Raw genomic sequence first — 11,241 nt, forward strand, 5'->3', positions numbered from 1 at the left:
TATGTTGTTCCCAAATGTGGGTATATCCAACTTTGACCATTTTAGAATCAATTCTGTATGTTGTAACTGCTTATATGGTGGGCTGCAGACCAGAGAAGGACAGGGAAGTGAGGCAAACATGGATAGACAACTGGGCAGCTCTAAGGTTTAAAATTCCAGTGTTGGCAGGAAAGAGAAGTTGGTTGGGCTGAGGACAAGGTTATTGCTAATAACCTTGGGCACTGTGGGATCAGAACTGAAGCCTAACTTGACATTTCCCATCTGAGAAGATCAACAACAGCAAAGAATTCCCTAGAAGAGAAGTCTTCCTTTTTGCTGACACACAAACCCTACAAAAGGGACTGCTTTTTTTTTTTTTTTAAGGTTGACATCTGGACCTGTAGCAATTGGTTTTCTTTAAAACATTATGCAAATTAATCCCAGCAATGCTGACATTCTATCAAGTTCATTCAAATTGGAGTTTAATTGTACTGAATTTTTCCATTTTTGTGAATTAATTTATAGCAAATGACAAGCAGAGAAAAAAGACTCCTTTAGGAAAATAACTAAATTTGATGTTTAGGGACTAAACCAGATGTGTCAAGAATGAATATGAGAATATGTCAGGAGAGTAACCATAACACAGTGGTCGCCTCCGGGACCTGGGTGGCTGGGAGACAAGGGAAGGAGAGAGCTCATTGTATACTCTTCTGTACCTTTAAAATTTTAAACCATATGACTACTATCTATTCAAAGAAAGAAATATAACTTTTTAGAAATTTAAAATTAATGTTTTCATTAAAATACTAAGAAAGTTGACAACCATATTTCTATTCAGAAAACTCTTATTTTTGAAACAGTAAAATACATGGCAAATACTATTCTATCTTCCAGGTTAATGAGCTGTGCTATCTTGGAATCAGAAAGAATGCATTCAATCATGTACCTTTTGCAGTCAAAGAACAGTACTCTCAAAAGCCAGTTCAACAATTGTATTTCATTGGGTATCATTATACATTATTTAATATACTCTTTAGGGCTAAAAATGTATGGCTCTAAACTTAATACTTTTAGCTCCTATAGATAAAAGGATAAGTTAGTGCATAGAGAGAAAACAGTGTGTTAAATTTCTTTTACTTTTTATGTCTCAAAAGCTTTTGCTGATGCCAGGGCTGATGGAAGCATAAATAGTATAACCTATTTCAAATCCAACAATAAAAAAAAATTTCCATTTAAGTATATTATTACTACTGATGGGGATAAAATTACTGAATCTATTTATGTCAACAAAGAACTCCTGGAATTATTTCTCTTTAAGCTCATATCATCAGGAAATTGAACAGAGACCCAAAAGAGCAGCCATTAGGGTGGTACATAGAAAGTGAAAAAGCATAATACCAATAGCATTTTCCTAGGCCCACTTCTCTGACTTTAGCTCTGTACCAATATGTTGGGAACCACCCTGCCTGGTTTCAGAAGCTGTAACCCCCCATGGCTAAGGCTGAGTGAGCAACCTTCGGACCATAAGCCACTAAGGAGACAAAGCTTATCTCCCTGGCAGGGGCACACCGCTTCTGCTCCTTTTACTTCACCCTGTCAGACCCCCAATGCTTGATCGGTTAGCCAATGACAGCTAAGATTCCTCAAGTGGGGGAATGACCTATGACAGGCACAATCATGGGGAGGCCCCAGGGAAGGACTTGGGGGGCTACAGCAGAAGGGGATGATGGACCCTTGCCCCTCGGCTTTGACATGGCCTGAGTCCTCATTCTGTCTTTGAGAAATCTCCTAATCTCTTGGCTGCCTTACTTGCCCTGCCTGATTTAAGCCTGAAACAATGATGAAGGTCAGTGCAGCCATGTGCTAGAAAGGGTGGGTTCCCTGGGCAATTAGGCCTAAGAAAGAATACATAAAATCCTGTAAAACCTGCTTTGTTTAGAATGCTCTCAATTAAATGATAAGGGTCTGAGCAGGAAATGAGTTTGTTCCCCAAAGTTTTGTAGCCCTTTAGCTAACAGATCCTGACTCAGAATAAGCCCTTGCAGTTCTTTGTATGCTACTCATTGTTTGATCCTTACTGCCTGACAGCGATTAAGGAGCTTTACCTGTATTCCTCTGCAAAATGAACCCAATAAAAGCCCACCGAGGAAAAGGCTCCTGGCCCTTCTCCTTTGAGAGACTGGCCACCTTTCCTCCCCAAGCAGAACATGTCTTAGTAGACTTATTCTCATCCATGGTGGCCAGAGCAGGGCCGGGGGCGCAGCGGGGAGTGGGGTTCTGCCCGCAGGGGATATCCCGTCCTTCCTTCCAGCAGTATATCATCCTAGACAATAGGAGTTCTAAGAACTATCTTATGGACAGGTAGAAAAATAACCAAACAAACCACATACAGCTAATAAATGATGAGTGCCATAAACAAAGAGCTGCAGACATACACAGAGGTGCAGAGTCTGGTGTATTGTGACTTGGTCACATTCTGGTGCCACAGCAATATTCTTGACCCATGACAAATGAAGATGAAGTTTGGACTGAGAATTGTGGTAAGGGAAAAGGAATTTGATAAACTATTATAAGTATATGAGTGGATGAATGCAATTCTGCCACCCCTTGGGATTAATGGCAATTTTTTTTCTGCTAAAATATTTTGTTAATTTATTATGGTATTACAATTTTTAAAAATGTTTATGTAAGTGATCCAAGGCAACACTTTGAGTATTTGAAAGCAACTGATAATGTAAAATTAATAGTTTGCTTTGGAATGCATTTGAGCAAGAGTGGATCTAAAGGTTTACCTTCCTTATTACATTTTGTTTGGGCTGATATTAAAACAAATTTTAACCTATTAAGACAATAATAAGCTTTAAGCAGTGTAAATTGAATAAAGGAAAATGCCAACTAAAATTTTGCCACAGTTAGCCCATAGAGAAGGTAATCCAAACTCCAATACATGGAAGGCATTTATTGGCCACAACTTCTTTTAGCTACTTCTAACAGATTCAGATGAAGACTAGATTAGATACAGCAAGACCTAGTGACAACAAAAATAACCTCCCTCAGCTAAACTGACCAGAACTAGAAAGGTAAAACAAAGCCAAAAATCTCAGAGACTGAGATGTGAGGTTCACAGAGAAAAGGAAAACATTCGATGTACTCACAGAGGCATTCATCTAACAGTATTTATATAAGTGCCTACTATGGCCCAAACATAGGACTGTTCTAGAATTATATATATGTATCTAAATCTACAGTGAAAAGCCCCAGTTTTGACCACATTTAAGCTATGATAATGGTAGTTAAAACTAGAAATATCAGAGGGGACTTATTTGCTATTATTTTATTTTAAATAGCAATAATGACCACTAACATTTATTATTAATAACAATGTTCTATTTTTCAGAAACTATGCTAGTCACTCTGACTTGCATTAATTCATCTAAACCTAACAACAACTCTGAAGAAAGTATTATTTTTAACAATTTTACAGAAGGGGAAACCTAGGCAAGGACATACAGCAACTGTCGTGACTGACATAAAAGCCTGTGCACTTGTCCTCTGTGCTGTATTAACTTTTGGAATTTTAGCAATGAGGAGATGAGAACCGGTGTTATTTATGTGACTATGATGTGATTCACTCTGGTATCCTGATGGTAACAGCTCACATAATCTGCTTCAATTTAAATCAACTTCGTCTTCCAAGTTTACCTTTCAGGTGAAGCAAATTCCAATTAGGCATATAGTTTTGGCTGTAGAACTAATAATTAATATTAATTTAGTGTGGTCCAAGTACTGGTCTAATTCATGAGGTAGGTGCTATTTTTGTCATCCCTACTAAAGCCCTAAGGCGTTCAGTTTCCACTGCTAGAGAGCACCAGAGTCAGGATGCAAACACAGGCAGCTGGGCTCAGAGGCTCTAGGTCACTTTTCTGTGCAGCCCTTCAACTAAAAGAGGCAAATGAGCAAAAAATAATGGTGAACCCTGCGCCTTGAAAAGTGAGGGTCGTGACAGGGTGCCTTAGAGGACCCAAGAGTTCCATCACTTTTACAGCCCAACATTTCCTCCTTTGCTGCTAACCCTTTGGGGGAGCTACGTTTTACGTGAGAGTTAGACATCGAAGTGGAGAGGAATTGCCATACTTACTCAAGTGGCCTGGGCACCCACAATATCAACTTCCACTGGTCATTAGCACCACCCACTTTCTAATGGAGCCATTAGTTGTTAAATTTCACTAAGAGCTTACTATTTGCTGTTTAGGAATAAACACAAAATTCTACAGAGGAGATAAATTTTTTCTTTAATTGCCTGTCAGTTATAGAACATCTGTTCCTCCTAGCTTACTGAATCTATAACCTTGGGTAGGTTCAATGCTCTGTTCTTGTTCATCTTTGAAATGCCTTATTAATGCCTGAGTAGAAAGCACACTGTTAATACAAAATATTAATTATACTTATCTTCAGGATTATAAATATAGCTACAGATTTTAACAAGTGATATTGATTAACATTTATTTAGTGCTGCACAATCTTATTTAGAAACAATTGCAATATCATTTCCATTCCTTAGTTGCAGATCTTTACAGAGTAACAGAGTAAGAGTTTGGCAAAGTGACTGACTTAAAGTTACATAGCATATTAGTAGTAGGTATTCCAAGCTTGGATTGTTCTTTGTTCAAATTCAAAATTCTTATACCAATGATAGTCTAACAATAGCAGCAAAAATGTATTGAGTACTTACCATGTACAAGACACTATGCTGAGAACACTAGGTTCAAAATCCAAATGTCTCAACAACCCTGTGAGGCAGTTATTATTATTCCCACTTTGCAGTAGAGAAAATGAAGTCTCAGAGAAGTTAACTCATTTACCCAGATTACATGTTCATTAAGTGGCAAAAAATTAGGATCCACACCCTGACCTGACTTCTAGCTAGAACTTGTTTCCATCTAAACTCTGGGGGATGGAAGTATACATATAAAATATTAGACTTACCTAAAATGTTTAAAAGTAAGGGGTTGTAGAAGAAGTTTGCACACATGGTGGCAATGTGCCATGAACAAAGAAGTGTGATTATTTTCTTAACTCTCTAAACCTGAGGTCACAAAAAAGAAAAGAAAACAAAGATATGACACGTCTCTGTGTCTATCATTGGGGTCTACGTTGCTTATGTTCCAAATAAAGACTAACTAGGTAAAGACACCAAATTATGCTTCAGCTGGTTTATGGTAATATTTCTCTGCATGTACAAAGTTTACTAGCAACAATGCTGCTTAACAATAATAATTGGGAAACCAGTAGGTAATAGCATGGAATGTTGGGTTTAGGTTATAAATAGGTACTACAAAAATAGAAATGGTACTTCTGGATACACATATACAGATATATACACAGGCACATATACACATCATTATTATTATTGATAATAATACATCACATCAATGTTTCCTCTCTCTCTCTCTCTGCCCTCCTTTTTCTCTTTCTAATCAATGCAAACATGTCCTCAGGCAAGGATTTTAAAAAGATATTGTCTATGTCTATAAATTGCTTTGTGTGCTTGAATATCAGAACTTCACTGCTCTACCAGTTAAATAACATCTGGTAAAAATTAGATGCAGTTGCAGAAATGTATGCTTATCCAGAATGAGATTTCAAAAATTTGTAGCAACTGGATTATGGTGGGAGAAAGTATATAAGTACAACTGAACATGTGGCATAATTCTTTCCTTAAAGCTAAGTCATAGGGCAGTTTAAAAAGTAAGACTATTGATCAGAATCAAGACATTTATAATAGTAAAAATAGAAGCTTTCCAGGTAAAACATTCAATTAAACAAGAATTATACATTTACCAAATTACCTTTTTTCCTCTATTTTGTTTTACTTGAGGCTGTGAACATGATACACACATTTCCACAATACATGTATAATCTCTTATTTCTCACTCAACTGCTCTAAGTGATCCAAAATGTTTGCAAGTCCCCAGACTGGCCAAGCTCTTTCATAACCTTTGCTTGGTCTGCTCACTTTGCCTGGGAAGTGCTCACTTTTCCCTTCTCACCCCCATCTTCCTAAGACTTACCTAAGGGGTACATTCTTCTAAGAAACTGTTCCATATACATCACTGCTCTCCATCCCTGTTTAAACTGACCCTTTTCTACAAGTGCACCTCTCTACATATTGCCCCATAGGCTACTTCTGTCACAGTACTTCCACCCCTTATTGTCATTTACTAACTGACAGGCCTCTTTCACCCAGCTAGACTGCAATCTCTGTTGAATGTTGGCATTTTATAATAGACTCTTAGAACCTCTTCAAAGATGTATTTTTTTTTTTGAGGTATTGTGAAGGCTAGGATCTGAGTTGAGTGCCAGAGCATTTCCTTTAGCCTTTTGTACGAGCTCCTAGTTTTATAATAGCTACCACTTTAGAAAACAACTTTTTAAATTTGTTGACCATTCTTAATTGGGCTTCTCCTGAGGTCAAGAACCCTTTTTGTCTCCAGAGCATTTCAATTTCATGGACTATTCTAAAGGCACAGCAACTATCCCTGTAAACGTTAATGCTCTTAGCTAGTAATGAGCTCTAGTAAGCACAGTGAGTTCTTCAGTGTGAGCAAATTTTTCCTTCTGGCAAAGGATTATATTTTAGGGATGAAATGAGTTATTATTGTTTGTTTACAGTGTTATTTTACCTGACATTTTTCTATTTTGGTTTTAAAACATGACCTATCAAAAGCAAGGTTAAGGGAGCTCTCCCTCCTGGAAGCAAGCCCACACCTTCCCACCCCGCCAGCCCCCAAATTACCTTTACCTGTCTCTCTTCTAAGCTCCAAAGGTGCTGCTTCTGCCTCTGTAACTTGTTTTCTGAGCCCATTTCTTCTACTGATCACTTCTTCTACCTCTGTGACTTTCTAAATAAATTTCCTCTTATTAAAAAAATGTTAAGTCTGCAGTTTCTAAAGGAATTTCTAATAAATTTATCCAGAACATGGATTCACAAACAGAAGTTTGACAGTTACAAGTTTCGTCTTCTTCAGGTAATGGAAGGATAGTAGCAGGATTTAAAGTATTATAACAATGATCAGAAATATGTAACAGAGAAGGTAATAGGATTTCATAGAAGTTAAGCTTACTTATGGTGACATGTGATGTTTGTTCAGTGAAAATCAAAGATTGTACAGCATGAAGGAACATCAAATTCTTTTTTAATCCTCACCCAAGGACATTTTTTTTCATTGTTTTTAGAGAGAGAGAGAAATATCGATGTTAGAGAGAAACATCAACCACTTGCCTCCTGTACACATCCAGACTGGAGACCATGTGCACTTGGACCAGGGATCAAACCCACAACCTAGGTATGTGCCCTGACTGGAAATTGAACCCACAACCTTTCAGTTAAGGACAATGCTCCAATCAGCTGAGCTAAACCAGCCAGGAAGAAACATCAGATTTAAAGGGGGCTCCCAAACAAGTTGCTGATGTCTCCACTGGTTTAGCAACTGGGACTACTGTTAGAAAAACCACAGTGGGAGGCTGTTGAAGGGCTCATTTTAACTTTCAAAAGGCCTGTTCAGATTTAGGTTCCCAAAGAAGAGATTTCATTACCAAGGACTTAGTTAAGTCACATAGCTGCTTCTGACAAACACTGTACAAAGACATTGTTATTTCAAAAGAGTTGGCAATCCATTGCCTGAGAGATAAAGCCAGTGAGGCCCAGGATCTTAATTGTGTCTTTGTTTCTGGCCTGACAAAAGTTTGAATAGCCTATAAGTTCGTAGTCTGTCAGAAGTAAAGGATTTATAAATCCTGTCCTGGCTAATGAACTTTACTTTGATAAAATTATAAATTCTTTTGAGAAACTTATGACCTTTCTAGACTAATCTTCAAAGTACAACATAAGGTTTGCCTCACTAAAATTCCGGGCATAATTGTCCAGGATAACTGTTGACTTTCCCAGGACGAGGCAACCATGAATTAACTGTTTTGATCTGAAGGAAAATGTCAAACAGTAGAATTTGGGGAGAACTATTAACTTTTCAAAAGAAAGTATCACACAACAGTTTACATCCTAGAAATTGCCACAAAAATCTCACCTTGTTGTGTCTGGCAACTATAAATTATAACATTCATGGAATCCATATATTGATCCATAGTCAATCCTACTTAACAACACCCCTCTCTTCCAGAGTTAAAATATTTGCTTTAAATCAAACCTCAAAATCTCAATAAATATCCCAACTTTGCCCTTCCCTAGCTGAGACACTGTTAACACTGCTGTCATAGCACTCTCTCTTACTGGAGTAAACAATAAACTCAGCTTTGTCTTACCAACAGGTTTAGGCAATTTGACTGAGCCAGCATTTAACAGTCCCTGGAGATTAGGGATTATGTCTTATTTAGTTTTGTGTTTTACAACATCAAGTATAAGACACTTACAGGACTTTCAGCCAAGATGGAGGTGTAGGTAGACATACTATGCCTCCTTGCACACCCAAGATAGGGACAACAACAATTTAGAAACAGAATAACAACCAGAACTGATAGAAAATCAAACTGTATGGAAGTTGGACAACAAGAAGTTAAAATAGACCCATTCATCCAGACCAGTGGGAGGGACAGAGTCAGGCAGCTGGGTACAGGTCATGATGCAGAGAGCAGAGAGCATTGGGACCAGGTGCGTAAGGCATCCAGGGTGTGCAAGACCGTCAGGAATTGTGAAGCAAGGCACTGCGCAAAAACCAAGATCACAGCACTGGGAAATAGAGCCTCGGGACATTGATTGAAAATACCTGTGGGAGTTGAGGTGCAGGGAGAGACTCCCAGCCTCAGAGGAGAGATCCTTCGAAAGTCCCACAGGGTGCACAAGCCCACCCACACAGGAATCGGCACCAGAGGGGCCCAGTTTGCTTGGGAGAAGTGGCGGAAGGAACTAAAGTCCCATGGAGAGCAGAGCAAGTGCCATTGTTCCCTCTTGGACCCCGCCCCCACATACAATGTCACAACCCAGCGACTGGGGTGCCCCGCCCTGGTAAACACTTAAGGCTCCGTCCCTCGTCCGTAACAGGTGCAACCAGACCAAGGGGGGAAAAAAAAAGATGGCTTAAACAGGACTGAAAGCCCCTCACTTAGTACTTTTAAGCGACCGAGAGATAGCCAAGCTATCAGATGCACAGTTCAAAGCACTGGTGATCAAGATGCTCACAGAAGAGGAAGAGCAACAGATTGAAAATTTATTTGAACAAATAATAAAGGAGAACTTCCCCATTCTGGCAAAGGAAATGGACTTCTAGGAAGTCCAGGAAGCTCAGAGAGTACCAAAGAAGTTGGACCCAAGAAGGAACACACTAAGGCACATCATAATTACATTAGCCAAGGTAAAAATGAAGGAGAGAATCCTAGAAGCAGCAAGAGATAAGGGGACAGTAACCTACAAAGGAGTCCCCATCAGACTGTCAGCTGATTTCTCAAAAGAGACCTTGCAGGCAAGAAGGGGCTGGAAAGAAGTATTCCAAGTCATGAAAGGCAAGGACCTACATCCAAGATTACTCTATTCAGCAAAGCTGTCATTTAGAATGGAAGGACAGATAAAGTGCTTCTCAGATAAGGTCAAATTAAAGGAGTTCATCATCACCAAGCCTTTATTATATGAAATGTTAAAGGGACTTATCTAAGAAAAAGAAGATGATCAAGAACATGAACAGCAAAATGACAATAAACTCACAACTATGAACAACTGAACCTAAAAAGCAAAAACAAACTAAGTAAACAAACTAAGGAATCGTCTGGCAAAAATGTCACTTTGCCTGCTGTGTTCAAGGCTCCCATTCGACCAGATATTGTGAACTTTGTTGACACCAACTTGTGCAAAAACAATAGACAGCCCTATGCTGTCAGTGAATTAGCAGGACATCAAACGAGTGCTGAGTCTTGGGGTACTGGTAGAGCTGTGCCTCGAATTCCCAGAGTTTGAGGTGGTGGAACTCATCATTCTGGCCAGGGTGCTTTTGGAAATATGTGTCGTGGGGGCCACATGTTTGCACCAACCAAAACCTGGTGTCATTGGCACCGCAGAGTGAAGACAACACAGAAATGATACACCATCTGCTCTGCCCTAGCTGCCTCAGCCTTACTGGCACTGGTCATGTCTAAAGGTCATCGTATTGAGGAAGTTCCTGAACTTCCTTTGGTGGTTGAAGATAAAGTTGAAAGCTACAAGAAAACCAAAGAGGCTGTTTTGCTTCTTAAGAAGCTTAAGGCTTGGAATGATATCAAAAAGATCTATGCCTCTCAGAGAATGAGAGCTGGCAAGGGCAAAATGAGAAACCGTTGTTGTATCCAGCACAGGGGACCCTGCATCATTTATAATGAGGAGAACAGTATCAACAAATCCTTCAGAAACATTCCTAGAATTACTCTGCTTAATGTAAGTAAACTGAACATTCTGAAACTTGCTCCTGGTGGGCATGTGGGCCGTTTCTGCATTTGGACTGAAAGTGCTTTCCGCAAGTTAGATGATCTGTATGGCACTTGGTGTAAAGCAGCCTCCCTCAAGAGTAACTACAACTTCCCATGTACAAGATGCTCAATACAGACCTTAGCAGAATCTTAAAAAGTCCAGAGATCCAAAGAGCCCTCCGAGCACCATGCAAGAAGATTCACTGCAGAGTCCTGTAGAAGAATCCACTGAAAAACCTGAGAATCATGTTGAAGTTAAATCCATATGCAAAGACCATGCACCGGAACGCTATTCTTCACCAGGCCAGGAATCACAAGCTCTGGGTGGATAGAGCAACAGCGGCACTAAAAGCCAAATCAGATGAGCAGGGGGTTCTAGGCAAGAAGCCTGTGGTAGGAAAGAAAGGAAAGAAGGTTGTTGGCGTTAAGAAGCAGAAGAAGCCTGTGGTGGAAAAAGAAAAGGCTGCAGCTACCAAGAAACCAGCAGCTGAGAAGAAGCCTGCAGAAAAGAAACCTACCACAGAAGAAAAGAAGCCTGGGGCATAAACTTATATTTGTTTGTTCTATAACAGTCAAGTCACTATGGACAGCTAGTTTTGAATAAACATGTCAAAGGCAAAAAGAAAAAAGATAAAAAACATGTATAGTAAAATGACAGCAAACACACAATTCTTAACAAGCACACCTTAAACAAAAACAAAAAGAAACTAAGCAAACAGCTGGAACAGGAACAGAACCACAGAAATGGAGAACACATGGAGGGTCAGCACCAGGGGAGTGGGAGGAGGATAGAGGGGGAAAAGGTATAGAGAATAA

The 11,241-nt window shown here is 39.3% G+C and overlaps 1 pseudogene; it reads left to right on the forward strand.

Moving 5' to 3' along the window:
* LOC123818056 overlaps positions 1 to 11,037 on the forward strand; it is a 50,461-nt pseudogene extending 39,424 nt beyond the window's left edge.
* Positions 11,038 to 11,241: the final 204 nt, after the last annotated feature.

The sequence above is a fragment of the Phyllostomus hastatus genome, unplaced genomic scaffold, assembly GCF_019186645.2.
Source record: "Phyllostomus hastatus isolate PE091 unplaced genomic scaffold, TTU_PhHast_1.1 phas_contig_254, whole genome shotgun sequence".
Taxonomy (NCBI): domain Eukaryota; kingdom Metazoa; phylum Chordata; class Mammalia; order Chiroptera; family Phyllostomidae; genus Phyllostomus; species Phyllostomus hastatus.